General features: G+C 38.5%; 1 non-coding gene across 1 annotated transcript; it reads left to right on the top strand.

Moving 5' to 3' along the window:
* The first annotated feature begins 20,651 nt into the window (after window positions 1-20,651).
* Window positions 20,652-20,758, top strand: LOC141572634 (U6 spliceosomal RNA). The gene has a single exon (XR_012497942.2). It is a non-coding gene; the product is annotated as a U6 spliceosomal RNA (small nuclear RNA).
* Window positions 20,759-20,958: the final 200 nt, after the last annotated feature.

The following is a 20,958-nucleotide window of genomic DNA, read 5'->3' as shown; positions in this document are numbered from 1 at the left end:
ACAAGAATATTACTCCTTATAATGCTATAGATGTATATAGCATATAAAATTTTATCAGGTGCTTTTACACTTATTTGATTTCATAATAACTTGGTGGAGTGGATGTGAGAGTCCCATTTGCCAGATGATAAGACTCCACTTCTTTAAGGAACCTGTCCAAATGCCAAACATTCACTTGGCAGTAGAGATGAGTCTGGATCCCCATTCTCTAGACCCCTCGCTACTCAAAGTGTGGTCCTGGTGCTGGCAGTATGAGCATCACGGGGGAGTTTGTTAGAAATGAGAACTCTCAGGCCCCACCCAGATCTATGTACTGAATCAGAATCTGTCTCGTAACAAAGTCCCCATAAATTTGTGTGCACATATGTTTGAGAAGCACTGTCTGAGAGCCTCGACCCAAATCTCTCTCCTCTAGAGTCTAGACTGTAAGCCCCATGAGGGCACGGCCTGCATCTGGCTTGTCCATCATCATATCCTCAGCACGTGCACAGTGCCTGGACCACAGTAGGATTTCCATTAGACGCATCAACGACTGTATCATTGGGTAGTTTGATCTGTCAGCCAGTTAGTATCTCTATCTCTTTCTAGAGGAAACAGAATAATTTTCCATGTTCCTAAAGGTCCACCACCAGCTCAAAGGTATTTTCCTTTTCATTTGTAAAAGGTGGAATCATGCTTGAAAGATAGAGTGCAACTTGTGGTTTACAGTCCTTTTTCTCAGCCTCCGAAACAAGTGCCTACAGGGAATGGGAACATTGTACTGTGTAATTACTTAAATGAAAACAATGTAAGTAAAGAGAAGGGGCTATTTATATCAAGTGCTACTAATTAAATGAGAAATAATGGGCCCTGCTGAAGAAGGATACAGTCAGAGAGAGCAAGAAAAACTTCCTGACAGTAAAGACTAGCAGACAATGGGACAGTTTTCCTAGTGAGATAATTATGACTCCTGGAGAAGATTGTCCGAGGCAAGATGAGATAAATACCAGGAAAGTATAATGTGCTTCCAACCCTATTATCAATGATGCTTTCAGGCACCAGCTCCGGGTCACAGATTTTGAATACACTGAATGCTTAATTCGGTGTTGCCCTTTCACCCAAAGGATCTTAGGGTGGGAGAAAAATGTGTGCACCAGTCCAGTCTCCCTGATTTAACTCTTCACTGAAATACTCTTGGAATAAATGATGGGGGAGGAAATTATAACCCCCACTTTGTTCTGCCACCTGGAAAGTGATTTCCATTTCAAACAGCTAATGGAACAACAGTGGTCATCAGAAAGCTTGTGAAGGTGATCCCCCAGCCCCTGCCTTATTTTTCTTTAAGATTATTCCATATATATATATTTTTTAGAAGCAGGAGATTGGTGGTGTGGAGGTACAAGTCTCCTCTTCAGAAAATCAATGCAGATTGAGGTTGCATAAGGAGATGTTGATTTATAAGCTGCTGCGTTGAAAACGACTTGCTTTCTCATTAGTCGGACCGAGTTGTTGGCCATGATAAAAACAAGACAATTTAAAATATATACTTGCAGATATGTTTGACTTTCATTTTGTCCTTGGAAGATTTGGGGCCTCGGTAAAAAAGGATTCACAGAGAAGTCAGAAGGCTCTAAGTCACAGATGCCTTATGAGCTCAGGCTCTCGGACAGAAAGACCTGGCTTTGAATTCAGGTACGTCCAGTCTTTCTGGCAACTCATCCAAGGACTTCATTCCTCTAGGCCTTGTGTCCTCATTTGTAAGATGTAACTGAACAACAGAAACTACCTCTGTGGTGGCCGGGAGAAATAAATGACATCGTTCCATTCCATAAATGGAATACACGTTGCCTGGCAGTGTTAGGCTATAGGCAAATGTGAGCTGTTTTTGCTATGCAAATTTCTACTTGAAAATATTTCCAATTTTACATATACTTATCATTTACCTTGTATGGGATTGAAACAACGAGAATTACGAGAAGTGAGCTGGAGCCTATTTCTTGCCTTTAACGAGCTTACAAACGATTTGGGGGAATGATATGGGGACATGAAACTATTAAGGAGAATGAGAGAGAAAATGATGAAAGTCAAAAGAGAGATAGCGGCTGGAGAAAGAGGATGGGGTGGGGATGAGCCAGAGAGATGAAAGACAGGAGCAGTAAAGAAGGTTTCCAGGAGTGACGGGGCCTTGAGGGATGCATGGATGTTGAGAAGGGTGATGAGCACAGCCATGAAATCATACTAGAGCTGCTCTTGAACTACCCTGGTTATCTGACAGGCACATTTTACCTGGGAGTGCCTCTGGTGAGAGTGTGGTGGCTTGTCTTTATGGCAGCCTACGGGTTACATTCTTAGTGGCTCGAGGACAAGATGTTCATTCACTCATATTTACTGAGCATAATATATGCCAGGCACTGGGGATATAGAGATGAACAAGACAAACCATGACCCAGTCTTTATAGAGCTCGTAGTCTACTGTGGAGATATAAAATAAGCACATAAATATGTACTATCATATCAGTAGAGATTAAGCGGGGCAAGGAATGGGGAAGGATGGCAGGTGGCTATTTTACGTACAGCGGCTGAGAAAGTTTGAAGGTGGGATGTATGAGCACAGGCCTGAAGCCTGGAGGAAGAGGGAACAGCAGGTGCAAAAGCTACAAGGAGGGGTTACATTTCCCACTAGGAAAGGTCTGTGCCTCCAGAATGGAGTGCCGTGTACAGATTTCTTCCACAGCACGCCTGTTGTATCTGACCAAATGACACACTAATGAGCAGAGTAAAGCTCAGAAACATTGCTCATACCTCCAAAAGTAAGTTAACAAATGGATTTGAAGGGATATTAGTAATGCAGTTGGCATTTGCAAGCTGATGAACTCATTTATCTGATGAACACCAGGCAGGCTTAAGATGTGGCCTATTGGAGTAACTGGTTAGCTTAGTCGGTTAGAGCGTGGTGCTAAAAACACCAAGGTTGCCAGTTCGATCCCTGCATGGGCCACTGTGAGCTGTGCCCTCCTTAAAAAAAAAAAAAAAAAAAAAAAAAAAAAGGCCGGCCCGGTGGCTGAGGCGGTTGGAGCTCCGTGCTCCTAACTCCGAAGGCTGTCTGATCGATTCCCACATGGGTCAGTGGGCTCTCAACCACAAGGTTGCCAGTTCAATTCCTCAACTCCCACAAGGGATGGTGGGCAGCGCCCCCTGCAAATAAAATTGAACACGGCACCTTGAGCTGAGCTGCCGCTGAGCTCCCGGATGGCTCAGTTGGTTGGAGCACGTCCTCTCAACCACAAGGTGGCCCGTTGGACTCTGCAAGGGATAGTGGGCTGCGCCCCCTGCAACTAGAAAATGGCAACTGGACCTGGAGCTGAGCTGCGCCCTCCCCAACTAAGACTGAAAGGACAACTTGAAGCTGAATGGCACCCTCCACAACTAAGATTGAAAGGACAACAACTTGACTTGGGAAAAAAGTCCTGGAAGTACACACTGTTCCCCAATAAAGTCCTGTTCCCCTTCCCCAATAAAATCTTAAAAAAAATAATAATAATAAAAAAAGATGTGGCCTATTGCTTAGGCTATAGTTCAAACTGTGGCCTTGGTTTGAGTTATTTTCTATCTTTCTACTTGCTAAAACCCCAATGATGATGATTATTTAATAAAATTAATATGTTTAGTAAAAATCCATGAAACAAGTGTGTTTCTAGGTAAGAGTAAATGAGTGCATTGTGTGCTAGAACCTTCACCATGGGACTTCCCCTGATAATACCATATTATTGTCTAACACCAATAATTCAAGTGACAATGTGTTGTTGCAGCTCTGTTAACCTGAAATCTTGAACTAAATCTGTCAAAAGTTTTCTTTCTCTTTCTTTCTTTCTTTTTTTTTTTTCAAACTGGCTAAAACGGTTAGTGGCGTGGGAAAATATTGCCACGGAAGCAATATATTAAGAAACTTTTGTTTCAACATGAAGAAAGACTTGTTTTATTTAATAATTTCTGCCACTAGTCTGGTAACATATTCCAATTTTGACCTACCCATTTTCTTAAACTGTTAAAATGTAGACATCTAACCTGCAAACAATAATATTTCAATATCCTCACGAGAGGAAGAGATAATTATTGATATGTATATATAAATGGCATGTTCTTCAACATCTTGATTCCTTAACCTTTCTGTGGAAAAGACTCTTGGGACATTATTGAAGAAAATGTGGTTTTTCCTTCCAGATGGATTCGTTGGCTGGGGCAGTATTTTTAGTTATGCCAATAAAATGAAAGGGAGACAGAAAATCAGGCGACTGCAGAAGTGGTTAGTGTGGGACTATTACCAAGGCAGAAATGAGGCCAAAGGGATGATAAATGTGTGCCTCTCACCCACTCCATCAGCTGAAACCTGACCTGGATCCTCTTTTCCATCTGAGCTCCAAACAAGCCACCATTTTTCACAGCAGCACTTAATAGTGGACATTAACTTAGCCCTCCCCAAAAGGGCTGACCTGCAGTCTACACTCAGTGCTTCTCCAAACTGTAATCACTTGCTCACTTGGTAATTTTATCAAATAGCATGCACCTTTTCCAGCCACTTATTGGCCAATTAAGTCAAGTTCTCACTGAGGGGGTCCAGCTGGCTTCAAGTTATCTTAGATGAATTGATTGAAGACATTCTGCAATCTATGAACCCAGTTTAATGATCTAGGTGATAATACTTGTAATTCTTCTCAGTCAGGGGAATTTGCTGCAGCTGTTGTCGGCAAATCCATGTTCTGATACCCTGAAGTACCAGAAAAGCATTAATCCACCCTCTGAGTTCCACAGCGATGGCTGCATTGTCAAAAGGGAAATTTAAAATTCACTCAGCAATGCCAACGGTAGGCAATCCTTTTGTTGATGTGTTTTTATTTTACCCCATTGTAAATGTTTTTTTAAGGTGGAATAAGCGAAGAGCACATTATTGGTAATACTTCATCAGGAATGGTGAAACGCAAATAAATAAATGCTCATTCAACATTACTGCTGAAAACAGCGCATCAAACGTTTAAGATACAGAAAGCACTGCTTTCAAGTAGGAATACAATATTTTCTAAAATATTGGGGTGGGGAATCCAAGGACAAAAGTCATTATTTTTACATGAAGTATTTCATGGAAGACACAAATAGTAAGAGTTTGTGCACCCACCCCCTGGATTCATGGCTATTGAAGTGATAATGAAGAACTGTCATATAGTGACATGGGCCTTCTGTGTATCTCCAAACACTTTTTTTGCACAGTGACATATTTTTACAAAGTAATCATTAAATAATTTGCTAGCTTTCTTTCCTATCTGTGCATATGTTCCCTGAAACACTGATACGTTAATTCTACTCCCTATGAAGCAAATGCTGTAAATAACACTCTGGAGGTTTTTCTGTGTGTTGCAAATTCAGAATACTTAGGAACACTCTATCCTGCCGTGGGACTGTGAAGTTTATGTTTACAAACTGAAAGCTGGTTTTGATTTTCTTATGAAAGTGGCAGCTGTGATATTAATTTATATTGTGCTGAGGTGCCGTCGTCCCTCTCTTTCTAGAGAGTGGGTTCCTTTTCACTGAGAGGTGAGATTGAACTTGGCTTTGGGGATGTATGACTTGCTGAGAAAGGCTGGTGCTTTTGATGAGATTTTAAATTCTTTCCAATGCTGCAGGAAAACTGCAGACTAGGAAGAATGTATTTTCAAGTGGCTTTGGTGAGAAAATTTGATCGGACCATAACCATACTTGAAATTTAGGGGTCCAAATTTAACCAAGATAGAGCGCAGGAAACCAGCAGTGAAATTTTTTTTCCATTTTTCTAACCAGGACAAGGCAAAATCAGGCAGAGCTTTGAGGTTTGGTATAAAACTGAGTTTTCTCTGAGAAACAAACATCTGGTTATTTAAAGAACTATTTTCTTCATTTTCTGCCTCTATGTGCCCCATTATGTTAATGGGTTAACCTAAATTAATGTGTTCTAACTGCTGTAAATGAAAAATCTTATCTTAAATAGAATTAATTATATATATATATATATATATATATATATAAAATACCTAAAAACAAACACTTGTCACATGCCAGACCTTGGTTCTAAGAACTCTACGTGAATTGAAACTCAATTAATCCTCACAACAACCTATAAGATCAATGCTATCATTATCCTCATTCTACAGATGAGGAAATGGAAGAACAGAGAGGTTAAGTAACTTGCCCAAAGTCACACAGCTAGTAAGTGTCAGCGCCAGAGTTTGAACCAAATAGGCTGGATGTAATGTCTACATACTTATTGAGTACATACTGCTTCTCTGACTTCTCATAGGTTCAAAGCTTCAAGTTTTCTCTGTTTTAGCTTTGCAGCCTATTTCCCATGTCATCTCCACAGGGAAAGAATTACAGGAGAGAAAAAGGACAAATGATGTTACAGTAAACAGGAAACACAACTGTCCCAAGTGCTTGTCTTAAGGAGGCCTTGCCCCAGGTCTATTATTTGGGGTCCGTCTATCCTCCAAAGAGCTCAAAGCACTTCACAAATTTATGTGAGTCATTAATACATTAGCAAAGTGTCGAAAGGGTAGATATTTGGCTCTTTTTTTCACAGATCAACACAAAAAAAGTGAAATGTCAGGTTAACCTTAGCCTGATTTCTCCTTCGAGCCCATTTTATCTCATTGAAACATGAATACACATATTCTTTTCCATACATATTCAGATTATTCTTGGGGACAAAGAGTTCTCTTTTATTTAAATTCAGTGCTGTTGAAAAAAATTAGCTATTGAAAACAAAAATAGGTCATACTATACATGTGAAAATCTGGTATGGAGATAGAGATATTGAAGGGGGAAAAGCTAAATATCATATGAAAATGAACTATCTTTGCCTGAACTTGAGGAAACTGAGGCCAAGACCACAAAGCAACTTCTATTTTTTACTGCTTAGGGCATATCTTTCAAGAAATAAAAATGTATCACAATACAAAATTATTTTCATTGAGCATTTATCTACTTTCTTTTAAAATGTACGTGATGTCTGAGTTAAAGTGTCATGGGTTACGGCCGCTTCTACATTGTGTACTTTCCTTCTTGGCATTTATAGCAATTTTAATTAATGCATGCATAATTGCTTATTTACCTTTGATTTCCCTAAATAGAAAGTTCCATGAGGATAAGGAATGGGACAGTGGTTTTCACTACAATATCCCCAGTGTATCTGGCACATAGGAGGTGCTCATATATTTATTGAATAATATAACTGAATGACTGAATAAAATAGGTTTTGTTATTTACTAAGAGTAAGACAATGTTTTGTTTGAAATTAATACACTTTATTTTCAGAGCATTTTAAGTTCACAGCAAAATTGAACAGAAAGTACAGAGTTCCCATGTAGCCCCTGTTCCCACACATAACACAACTTCCCCTGCTATAAACTAAAACAGTGCTTTAACCTAAGAATAAAATATTTCTGCTCAATTTCCTAGTCTAATTTTTGTGGAATGTAATAGCCGGAGAATAACAAAACTGTTAAAAACAAAGAGGCCCACCAAAGTCATGACTTAAATAAGATAGGGGTTTGTTTCTCTCTCAAGGAACAGTCTGGCTGATTCAGGCTGGAGGGGTAGCTCTCCTCCATGAAGCCAGGGTGGATCTGCCATCCCCCAACATATGGCTTCCAAGCTGCTCAAGTTGTCACTGTTTCCAGCTGGTAGGGAGGGTGATGAGCCAAAATCCAGCACGTAGAGCTCTTCTTAACTTGGAGATGACACAGAAGTTGCACACATCTCTTCCTCTCACATCCCATTATCCTAAACTTTAGACCCATGGTCACTGACTGCTAGCTGCCAAGGAAGCTGGGAAATGTAATTGCTAGCTTGGTGGCCATGTGCCCAGAAATACGGAAACGATGGAGTTTGAAGGACAAGTAGTAGTCTGACACATCCATGGATGAGAAATGTTTATTAAAATAGACAATTCAATGAACTTGAAATAAGAGGAGCCAAAACCATAAAGCTCCAATCTTAAAATACCTCAATAGGTGTTTCTCACCAATATGAAACCACTTCATTCACTGGCAATAGGAGTATTAGACATGGAAGAAGGGAATGGTGTTATAGCAAGAGGAAGCTGAGCAAAAGAAAGACAGATTAATGTGAGGAGCTGTTTCTTTGCTTATCATTCATTCTCTGAATCATACCTTTGCTTTTCCAATGAAGAAAATGCTACAGTAGGAAGCCTCTAAGGTGGAAATCAATGACCTTAGCTTCCTGGTATTTTATTTCCGTGTCCCCCAACTCCCTCCCATCTATCACCCCAACAAATCTAGTACCCATCTGACACCATACATAGTGATTACACTATTATTGACTATATTCCTTGTGCTATATTCTACATCCCCATGATTACTGTGTAACAACCAATTTGTACTTCTAAATCCCTTCCCTTTTTTACTCACCGCCAACACCCAACCCATCTGGCAACCGTCAGTATGTTCTGTGTATCTATGAGTTTGTTTCTGTTTTGTTTGTTCATTTTGTTCCTTAGATTCCACATAAAGCAAATCCTATTGCATCTGTCTTTCTCTGTCTCACACACCACTCAACACAATACTCTCTATGTCCATCCATGCCACCACAGTTGGCAAGAACCCATTCCCTTCCATGGCTGAGCAGTATTCCATTGTATATATGTACCACCTCCTCTTTATCCATTCTTCCATTGAGAGATACCCAGTCTGCCTCCACATCTTGGCCATTGCAAACAATGCTGCAATGAACATATGGATGCACACATCCCCTCGAGTAGCATTTGTGTTTCTTCAGATAAATACCCAGAAGTGGGATTATTGGGTTCTTCCTTGTCTCTTCTGATAGCCTTTGCTTTAAAGTCTATTTTGTCTGGTATAAGTACTGCTGCCCCAGCTTTTTCTGTTTTATTCATATCCATTTCCATGAAATATCTTTTTCCATCCCTTTCTGTCTGTGTGTGTCTTTCAATCTCAAGTGATTCTCTTGTAGGCAGCATATGTAAAGGTTTTGTTTTCTTATCCATTCACTCCTATATCTTTTGAGTGGAGTATTTAATCCATTTACATTGAAAATAATTGTTGATAGACATGTAGCTATTGGCATTTTATTATTCATAACTTTTATTTATTTTTTCCATCTTAAAGAAGTCCCTCTAACATTTCTTGTAATACTGGTGTGGTGGTGATGAACTTTAGCTTTTTCTTGTCTGGAAAGGTCTTTATCTGTACTTCGATTCTAAATGATAGCCTTACTGGGTAGAGTAATCTTGGTTGTAGGTCCTTGCTTTTCATCACATTGAACATTTTGTGCCAATCTCTTCTTGCCTGCAAAGTTTCTGTTGAGAAATCAGCTGACAATTTTATGGGAGTCTCATTATAAGTTACTAGTTGCCTTTCTCTTGTTGCTTTTAGGATTCTCTCTTTATCTTTAAACGTTGCCATTCTAATCATAATGTGTCTTGGTATGGGCCTGTTTGGGTTCACCTTGGTTGGGACTCTCTGTGCTTCCTGGGTTTGTATGTCTATTTCTGGGTTAGGAAAGTTTTCAGTCATTATTTCTTCAAATAGATTCTCAATCCATTGCTTTCTCTCTTCTCCTTCTGGTACCCCTATGATGTGAATGTTGTTATGCTTGATATTGTCCCAGAGGTCTCTTAAATTATTCTTAATTTTTTGGGTTTTTTCTTTTTGCTGTTCTAATTGGGTGTGTTTTCTGCTACCTTGTCTTTCAAATCACTGATTTGATCCTCTGCTACATCCAGTCTGCTGGTCATTCCTTCCAGTGCATCCTTCATTTCATTTGTTGTATTCTTCATTTCTGACTGGTTCTTTTTTATGGTTTTTATGTTCTTTTCTATGCTTCCTATCTGTTTGTTGAAGTTCTCACTAAGTTCCTTGAGCATCCTCATAACCATTGTTTTGAACTCTGTCTCTGGTAGGCTGCTTGCCTCCATTTTGTTTCGTTCTTTTTCTGGGGTTTTCTCCTGTTCTTTCATTTGGGAAGTATTTCTTTGTTTCCTCATTTTGACTGTCTATTTGTTTCTATGTATTAGTTAGATCTGCTATGTCTCCCAGTCTTGGCCAGTTGGCCTTATGTCGTAGGTGCCCTGTGGGGCTCTGGCACAGTCTTCCTTGTCACCTACTCTGAGTGTTCCAGTAGTGTCCCTTGTGTGGGTTGTGTGTGCCCTCCTGTTATGATTTAGTCTTGATTGCTATTGGCATATCAATGAGTGGGATTGACCCTTAGGCTGATTGCACAGCTTACAGGCCGCTATGCACAGGGGCTTACCCCACTGAGTGGGATTTGCCCCAGTGGGCTCTGGTGCCTGTTGAGACCACCTTTTGGGTGTGCCAATTATGGGGCTAATTGAATGGTGCTCTGCTATGGTCTGAAGCCAATCTCCATGTTGGCTCTGGGGTCTCTTGTGAGGGGCTCTGGTGCAGGTCCAGGTCACCCACTGTCTGTGACCTGCTGGTGACTACCTGGTGGGAGCTACAAATGATCTGTGTTTGTTTGCTGCCTCTGCTCTATCTGGAGGTGCATAGGAGAGGCCACATCATAAACTGAGGATGGCTGCCACCAGTACTGGGCCTGGGGTAGCTCAGCAAAAAGCAAGGACACCCTGAGGCAAGCCAGCTGCCACATTATGAATTGTCCAATGGAGAGGTCTATGTGGCAGTGACTTCCATGCAACAGCCAGTAAGGAACTGAGGCCTCCATCCAATAGTCTGTGAGGAACTGAGTTCTACCCACAACCACATGCACAAGCTTGTAAGCAGATTCCCTGTAACTTGAGTCTTCATATGAGACCACAGCCCTGGTCTGAAGCTTAATGCAACTTCATGAGACACCTTTAGACATAGGCCTCCAGCTAAGCTGCATCTAGGTTCTTGACCCACAGAAACTGTGAGCTAATAAATGTTCATGGCTTTAAGCCATTAAGTTTAGGGGTAAATAGTTGACTAATACAAATAGATGGCTAACTAATTCAGCACTACGTAACTAATACAATTGCCAATCACTATAAAATAGATTCTAATTTTCCTATAACTTTCTGGTGGTAATTTTGTGTAATGAGCATTTTTAAGTGGTCTAATTTACCAAGACTATAATTTAATCTACTGGTTTCCAAAAACCAATCTTGGAACCCCTTGGGGTCCTCGAGGTTCTTTCAGGAGTCAAACTATCTTTATCATACTACTGAAATGTTATTTGCCTACTTCACTCCTATTCTCTCATGAGTGTACAATAGAGTTTTCCAGAGACTACATAATATGGGATGATGTCATTGCTCTAACAGCTTATGGAATGTAAACTTCTGTAATCTTGTGTTTTCTAGAATTTTCTAAGGTAGATTTAGGATGTAAACATATGCATTTTCTGAGAGTAACTCAGTTGTTCCAACTACTTCTGTGCTCTAAGTTATCTTCAATAATACCTGGTTTAATCTCTGCAACCTCAATATTGTTCAATGGAGTGTTATTTTGAAATCCCAAAGTTTTCTTTGCATCTATGCAGAAACAAAACAAAAAGTACATTTCTGTTGTCTTGTTTTATAGTGATATTTTAGAATATATCAGTTTAAAATTTTAATATGGTGTTAGGCAGATATATCCCCCATAAACAAAGTATCTCTGCATTCTCAACCATTTTTAAGAATATAAAGGGGTTATGACACCAAAACATTTGAGAATTGCTGGTTTAATCCATCAATTGACAAATATGATTGAACCCCTATCTGTGTTCAGAGTTGTGCAATGTACTAGGAGTGACCCAAAAGTATGAACCTTTTCCCTTAGATTGCTTAAAATCTAATTGTGAAGATAAGGCTGATTTGTTGTCTGAGATATAGACTGTAAAGCTAAATGTTGTAGTAGAGATCATAAATGCAATAGAAGTACATGGAAGGAAGAGGTTGGGGGGTAGAGTCATTGGGGAATGACTAAAGCTAGAAGAAAGGCATTTCAGTGCTTCTAGTGAGAACCTCCATGATTATGAAGAGAAAAAAGTGGGGAAATGTATCATTGAGGGTGCCAAGAAAGTAAAGCCAAGACTCCAGTAGCTCTCAGCCATGTGTTGTGCTTTGATTTGGGGAACTTCTGTGGGAGCTCTGTCTGCCAAGTGCTTTCTTGGATGGGTGACCTATTAGGCATCACCCTCAATTGGAGACACAACGCTAACCCACACTTCCCATAAGTAGGAAACTTAGAATCTTGTGTCCTATAAAATTCAATTTCATCATATTGAAATCCATACCCAGAATTTTGAAGATGTTGCCAATGTTATGTGTGTGTTAGACTCAAGACGTTTTTTCATTTGGGCGATACTGCAGCACTTATTTTGGTGAAAAGAAGAGAAAAGTTATTTTACTGCTTTGGCAAAAGATGCCACTGCTTCTATTTGATCAGCAGGAATTAGAAAACTTGGGCTCTAGTCTGCCATGTAAAGGTGTGGGATCTTCTAGTAGCTTCAGCTAGCTAGCCCTCAATTTACTGTCTGTAAAAGGGAGATGTTTTTCCTGCACACCTCACAGTGTAACTAAAATGATCGTACAAGAGAATTTGTATGAGTATGCACTGGGAACTATAAAGTCCTGCTGAAATTCACAATCATAGTACTCCTAAGTTTTTTAAAAAGCTAATTATGTATTGAGCACCGGCTTCATGCTAAGCACTGTTATAAGCATTTTCCTCACATTGTCTCAATTACTCTTAAGTATGTCTGATCTTATTACACTGTAACATAGTATTGAGAACTTCAAGATCGCTGGATTTGTGGCACAGAATGTCGTAACAGTAAATTCTTTCAAAGAAAAGAAAGGAAGGAAGGAAGGAAGGAAGGAAGGAAGGAAGGAAGGAAGGAAGGAAGGAAGGAAGGAAGGAAGGAAGGAAGGAAGAAAAACTAAGACACAGAAGTTCCTGTTTACTGAAGACTTCCTTCATTCTTGGACTCTGGGAAACAGAAAGGAAAGTTTATCCTAAAGGAGGTTTATCTGTGCCCTTCTTTAATAAGGGTATGGCGTCCAGGGTATATGTTGTCTGTAAATTACAGCAAAAACTCCCTTAATGGAGAGACAATTTTTTTGTGTGTGTGTGATTTGGGAAAAAATAAATTTTTTGTTAGAAATTTAATAACCAGGAGGTCCATTGTAGGATATTAGAATACAGGACATATTGCCATTCAAAAGCAATAAATCTTGACCAATAACTTCACCGGCCTTCCAAACAAAAAGGATGGATCTGGAAGGAAGAGAAGTGAAGAGACCAAACCTGGCCCCTTCAGGCAAAGAAGGCCCAGGGGCACGTGACCTGATGTAAGGTATACACAGGTTCTATGTGCTAGACTCAGCCAGACCTCCACAGAAAGAAGGGAGCTTCTGGCAGGGCTGACTGTTGGGGCTCCACAGATTGCAAACACCCATGCTAATACATGTATTAAAGAACCCACAGGCAATTCTGTCACCCGGGATATGTGATCAACATTGACACAGGTGACCCACTCTCGTGACTAACACAGTTTGAGACCCAGGAAAATGCCTCTCTGCATCTCTTGCCCTTTGTCCCTTAAACATTCGGAAGCAGGGAGGGTTTGTGGATTGTGCCACCTTCTAGGAAGAGACAGGCAGTGCCCTGGAGTGTGGGGAGGATTTGACTGGCAGAAGCACTTAGGTAGGAGAAAAGACAAATTAACTTGTCAAATCCTTCCTCTCAAGTAGTGTGAATGCTATAGATTTTTGCATAATAAAGTACCATTTCCCAATAGCACCAAATATCCATTTTTCTGCTTCTCTTCGTGTTCCATCTTAGTTCTTCAGGTACTCAGGAATTGGCACAGTAGTTACTACAGTTGCATGGAGAATAAAAAAACACATTTTGCAACAATTCATATCTTTCCTAAAATTGTATGTTAGTCTAGATGTAACTTCTGGGAAGCATAATATCTATTCTTTCCACTGGTAACTAGATGGCCTCTGGACACGAAAATTGCAAATCGTTCTACTGTTATCAAAATGTTTAACAAGATGTAATTGAAATTTTCAAATTTAACATTGTAATTCAGCTTCATTAAAATTTTATATTATTAAATGAAGGGCAATGTCTAAGATATAATGGTGGCAACATGGTTGGTAAACAGAAAGTTTTACCATACAGAATATTGGCCAAAAATTCTTGTGTGTTTGTCATACACAGCACACATAAGTAGGAGATATGATGTCAACTGTTTTGACAGCAATTCAAAGATTACATGCTATATTTTCTGAATCTTCCCAAAGATGAAATACTCTGATGAAACAAAGCAATGACCTTAAAATCACTCTTGGATACATGTGATGGGAATGCTGTCTGAATCTGTTAAAGCATCAGATTGAATTTAGGTAAGACACAGGATGTACCACAGGACTTAAATGAAACAACAGAAGAATCTCAAATAAAACATGAATCATCATCTCTGGTAGAAAATTAATTTTGAATTCATGCTATTTATAGTTATTTGATGTTAACTGTTGCTTATTAATATTATCAAAAATTAACAAAAAATTTCAAAAAGATCTAAGTTTGGCTATTTCGTTTTTAAAAGGTCTTAAAATACTTTTTAGAATGTTAGATCCATTGGTTTTGCTAAATCAAAATAAACTACAAGATACTTGTTGAAAACGTACAATGAAAGTAATATTCCAATAAAATATAAGGACGTCACAGCAAGGAAATGAAAATGTTTACCTATCAAACAAATCTTTCCTGTATAAATAATTTCCAATAATTCCTGATTTTAATGGAGACCATGTTTCTGGCCATCATAGATCAGAGTAGTCTTAATTGAAGAGAGATTTGAATAAGTTAAATAATGCCCTGCTAATTTTTGTTTCCTTTATAATAACCCGATATTGGAAACTTTAAAATAAGAATGTAAGAAATACTGTACGTATCTAGATGTTCCTTTAAAAGATATTCCTTTCACATATTCATATTTAAAATGATAGTAATTCATTTGATATTAAAATAGTTTATAATAGTTTCTTCAATAATGCTACTTTGTCACATATGATGACCTCATAACAGTTTTGGAATATATGTAAATTTGTATTTAAAGTTGATTTCCAAATTTAATTACTGGTTTAATAATTTTTTGATAATTCCAGTTGCTCCTGTCTTAGCAGAGGGACATTTCTCCAAATTTAAATGAATTCATATATATATATATATATATATATACACACATATACAAGTATATATATAGTATATTCATATAGATACCGTATATTCATGTATATACAGTATATTCACATATATATGGGGGTGTGTATGTGTATATATATATATACACACACACACATATATATATATGTATATATATATATATGAGGGTGCCAAAAATATATACACGTGACTTGCATTAATCTTTTGTTATCAGTATATATTGAGTATTATAATTTTAATACATTTTTTTCCTTTCTTAAAATGTGTATACATTTTTTTGGCACCGTGTGTGTGTGTGTGTGCGTGTAAACTGCAGTGACTTAAGAAATATTGGCTAATTTATCATTATTGTCAATAGAACACATGTGAAAACCTTAGCTATAGCAATGTAATTAGTGATTTTTGTTAAAATAGAAGATAAATTAGTTTTATGTAGAAATATATAATAGTTAATGAATTATGTATGTATCACTCATCCAAGTATCACTAGCTCACCAACAGAGCATCGAGACATACACAATAATAATTAATTCAGCCGTACTTGATACTTTCAGTCAGATAAAAAATATAGTTTTGTACATATTTTCTCAAGTTTATCATTATGAATACTTAGTCAAGGTAATAAAATTGAACATATTTTATTTAACAGTTTTAGCTTTATTTATAACTTCTAAGTATTAGAAATATGACTTATAGGTCTGCATTTGTTCTCTTGCCTCGGGCCACACAAATGTTAAGAGCAGGTCACCACCTGAGGGAAGCAGATATCAACCTTGGACCCTGGTAAGTCACCATAAAGGATAAAACCGGAGAGTCCCTTTGGTGTTGCTGTACAGGCCAAGTTAAGATTTCACACACCTTCCCCTTTCTCATACTCAGCAGGAGACACACATACCCCTCCCCACATTCTCCCTGATGTCCAATAATCTTTAACAAGAGGATAAACCTCTACAGTAACATTTAAAAATGCAAACGCATTATGAAGGGGACACCTTAATGTGAATGACTTTCAGGTGGTGTAATTAGTCTTCCATTTCATCCATCCTTTGGCTGAATCATTCATTCATGGAGAGTACCCTATTATTTAACTGTGGGGCAGTCCTCATCCAATTGGTAGTGTTTAGTTTAGCAAGGAGAGAAAAGGTGAGTTGAAGACTTGAGAGAAATGTTAAAATAGATGAAGGATTTTCCTAAGAGATTATATTTAATCTGTATGCAGTGACCCAGGAGATGATTGTTCAGGCTGTGCTCAAAGGTGCTCAGCTGAGCGCCGTGGGGCCTGAAATCCAGGTTTTGCTCTACTCACTACGCCATATGCCCTGATACCAGGCTGTATCAGTCAAAGGGGGTGCTTTTCTCTCATTCTCACAACGATGTTCTGTAGGCTAGCTGGAGCCTTACCTGAATGACTCCAGAGGACAGAATTAGGCCCAAACGGTGAAAGTTATATGGATGCTGATTTGTGGTTAGTGTAAGGAAAAGATGGTTTATACACTTGATCTCATTTCATCTTTACAACAACCCTGAAAAGTAGGTACAATTATTGCCCTCACTTTATAGGAAGAGAAAAAAACAAAACTGAGACTGATAAGTTAAGCAACTTGCCCAATATTTGTCAATGGCAAACATATTTGTAAATGGCAAGCCAGGTGTTTCCGATTAAAACACACCTATGCTCATTCTACTCTACATTATAATACGCTTTCCATCAAGTTGGGCAATTCTATGATGAAATAAATGCACTGTCCCCAAAGCTAGCAATTGCTTTCTTTCTTTACATGCTTGAGAACAAGTTGAGCGCCAACTCATCAGATATGTCATAAAAGGGACTCATGTACCCAGAATAGTTGAATCAAGTGACACCTGCACAGTGCAGGTTCAGTCAGGGAAAGATAAGCCACTCTATGTCAAGTACGAAGGGTTTCTGTGCAGGGAATTAGAGGCATAACCAACCACTGGAAGAGTTAGGGAAGCAAGATTTGGGAAGCCACCAAAGACGATCTCAGGCTGCCATATTAAAGCAGGTGGCTTACTAGAGTGTTAATTTTAAGAATCTTTGGAAAGCTCCTGCCATCTATCTCAGTTTGGCACCAATCGAGGTAATTCTTTAGAACCTCACACCTACTGGTGTTTCTGACTGTATCCTGAGAATTATGGCCTCCCCTCTTCAGGCTTTCAATTCTCACAGGCGTGTCTCCTATTGGAAGAAATGCTAACTGTGCCCAGAGCCATAGGGGAAGGGGATTGTGAGAAATGTAGTTCCTGGCTAGAAGAAGGTGGTGGAGAAGCTGAATTGACAACAGTCAGTCAGCAAAATCCCTATGCCCCTTCCCACCATAATGATGTAGGATTTTGTGATGTATGCTTACTCATGATCAGGTTTCCTCTTATTTTATAGTGAGTTGGGAATTAAAAGAGCAGGAAGTTTTCAGACCCCTTCAAGAGCCTTGTCATTATGGGAGGATATAGCACAGAAAGGGAAAGCTGAGCTACAGGTAAATTTTCACACGCCATTTTGCCTACGATTTGAGCACTTTCAGTTGGGACATAAGAAAATCAGGTAGCTCAAAAAGCAGCCTGCTTCTCAGACTTTAGAAAAATTAGTGTCCATACAAAAGATTATGTTCATAGGAAATATGTCATAAGTGGCAAATTTTAGGAGGCTATTTTTATATATCGTTAATCGTAGAATTTAGCAGGAAGGAACCTAAACATCATTTGGGCTTAGATACCTAAATCGCAAACCACCTCCATTGCTGGAAACATGGGCATCTCTGAGAGTATGGTTGGGAGGTATGGGGAGTAACAGCATGCCTTCTGCTGAGAATCCTGACAACCCATCCATAGGGAAGAATGATGGCAAATAGGACAGTCGTAATGGATTTGCAGTGCTACCTCTTAAGGGTTCAAGACCTACGAATATGGACCAACATGCTAGTTGGCAACAGCCCTATTTTATGGGAAAATCAAGGGAGATTAAGGGACTTAGTGAAATCACAAGCAAGTTAATGGCAGAGTCAAGACTGGAGCTCAAGTGTCCTGATACTCAGCCTGAGGTGTTTCCTATGAGAGTGTCCTTCATCTCTCATTCTATCATCTATCTACCTACCCACCTACCCATCTTTCCCACCATTCTTCCCTCTATCTTTCTATATCCATCTAATCATCTAGCTACATATGTAATCTCTCCTTTCATTCATCCACGTATGTGCATGAGACTCTATGAAGATATGAGAAGGCATCTGTTTCCCTTTCTTAAAGTTAATGGAAGAAAGGAAGTAGGAAACAGGGAAGCTATTGATTTTTGTTGGTTTGTTTTGGCTCCTACCTGAGTAAAGAAAAAGGTTTTGGTATATAACACAGCATCATAACAATAGCAGGACCCATGAATTTTTCCAATAGGTAATTCCAGGCTGAAGACAATGTATTTGAAAAACAGCCTAGTGTGCTGCAATATTAAAACAGTAGGCCACTATGGCTATAATAGACCAGCTATTGATAACAAAATTACAAACTCCTGTCTCACAGTATTCTCCCTTCTGTGTCCCAGAACTCAATTTTGTTCTTGGGGGACACCCACTGCTGAAGTGAGGGAAGGGCCTTGGTTGGTGTGAGCAGGTCTTTTCCTCACATTCGGTGTAAGAATTCTTGTGGTTTTATAAACATCAGCCATGCCACATAGTCTTCTATTACCTTAGGAAACATGTCATTAAAATAACTTGTTCAAAGTTAGAAAATCATATCTCTATTTACATATCTGAATCTAATCATGGTATTTATGTGTATGGTTTGTTTATTGTATTGAAAGAGATATTCTCTTCTGCCAAGCCTTACGGGAATGTTAATCAAATTCATTAATTACTATACTATGGCTTATATCTGAAAGATTTTGTCTGAATTTGGGGGCTGAATTTTAATAGGCACATATTTGTAGAGTGACCAGGATTAATAATAGTGATAAAATATAATTTAAGAAAAATAATTATTGAGCACTAATGCTAAGCATGTCACATAGGTTGTTACTTTGAATCCTCACAATTGTTTACTTTTGTCATATAATGAGTGACTAAGATCACATAACAAGCCCTGATGCCAGGCCCTGAGCTTTTATCTACTCATTATAGAGTGAGAACCCTGGAAACCATCTCATGTGAGAAGCTGTAGGAGAACTGAGTGCCTTTGCTGATGAAGGAAAGAACTGGGACCAATGGAGACAAGTTACTGGATGGAGATTTTTATCTCAATAAAATAAGAGACTCCCATCCTTAGAACTGAACATTCAAACAAAAGCTGAAAGACCTTTTCTTTAATGAATAGGTAAAAGATTTCAACTCTAAGATATGTTGAATCTATAATATAAGCAAAGTAGCACAAATAACCAAATTGTTGTTTTCATTTCTACTTACTATTAGAAAAACAAAACTAAAAGTCTCTAAAAATTTTTTAAAAATAATAAAATAGAAGTCTTTAAATACCTATGATTTTTCTTACAAGTTGACTCCAGAGTGAATATCATGTGTAGGTCCATTTCTCAGAATGTATCCACTATCTTTTATTATGTTATTGGTCTTTGGAACTACATAATCCTTAGGTTTGAGGCTTAGATTCCTACCTTACAATATTGTTGTAAGGATTGAATGAATTAATGTATGTGGAAGGGCTTTGTAATGGTTGCATACCATACAGATATCAGAGGTCAGTGAACAGAAATAAAATGTATTTTAAGTCCCTTTTGTTTCTTTTTTCCTGTATATTGATACAGGTCAGTCTTTAAAGCTGCTGAACCAACCAGACATCTGTCTTGTAATGTAGTCATATAATTATAGCCAAGGCATATATATTTTCATTGGCTCAACCAATACTTACTTGTGTCAGTTACACACCAGGTCTACAGAAATGATTAAAATATGATTCTACCCTTTAAGACTAGTATAAAAATAAATAATTGCAATTTAGCAAAATTATGCTAACTGATAGAGGTATGGGGTGTTAACAAAAAAGAAAATGAAACAATATCAATAATATGTTTTAAAAGTGTGAGGCTGAATTTACTGACTTCTTCACATTTTAGATAAACATCTGTACTTACACTTTACCTTGCACTGAAGAAGTCAATATGGAATTCATTTGTTCTACAAAATTTGCATACATCTCTACTAAATCACTGGCACATCATGAAACACTAGTACAGTGGAGGAAATCCTGAAACTGAGGTCCTGTGCATTCTCACCTTTGCGTGGCCTTATTTCTTTCCATCCATGGCAAAAATTGTGAGCAGGAGAAAATCTTTGCAAATAAAGTTTTGTAGCACAGAAGTTCCACACTGGACAGCACTCTTGGTCAAGCCTTTGACTGAGATCCACTGTGATGCCAATGAAGGAAAAAGAAGCCATGGTCCATAGAGGCTGAAAGATTTGATCCGAATTCAGTCAGTAAGATGAGTTTGGAGTGCTCACTTCAGCAGCACATATACTAAAACTGGAATGATACAGAGAAAATTAGCATGGCCCCTGCACAAGGACGACACACAAATTTGTGAAGCATTCCATATTTTGTGCAGTGCCCCAGCCTCCTCACACGCTTTGCTGATTAGCTCAAAAGAAACAATGAGTCACAGCATAGCGTATGGCACTCAATAGCAAAACTGTGACTTTTCACTATAAAAATATTCATGTAAGGCAATCTGAAATGAAAACGAAGCTGAGTTACACCTGGATATTAATGTGCAAATATGTCAACTTGCATTTCCTTCATA

The sequence above is a fragment of the Rhinolophus sinicus genome, chromosome 14 (assembly GCF_057876585.1).
Source record: "Rhinolophus sinicus isolate RSI-liver-muscle chromosome 14, RSI-T2T, whole genome shotgun sequence".
Classification (NCBI taxonomy): Eukaryota; Metazoa; Chordata; class Mammalia; order Chiroptera; family Rhinolophidae; genus Rhinolophus; species Rhinolophus sinicus.
The sequence above is the reverse complement of the archived record's forward strand: the minus strand, read 5'-3'. Positions and strand labels throughout refer to the sequence as shown.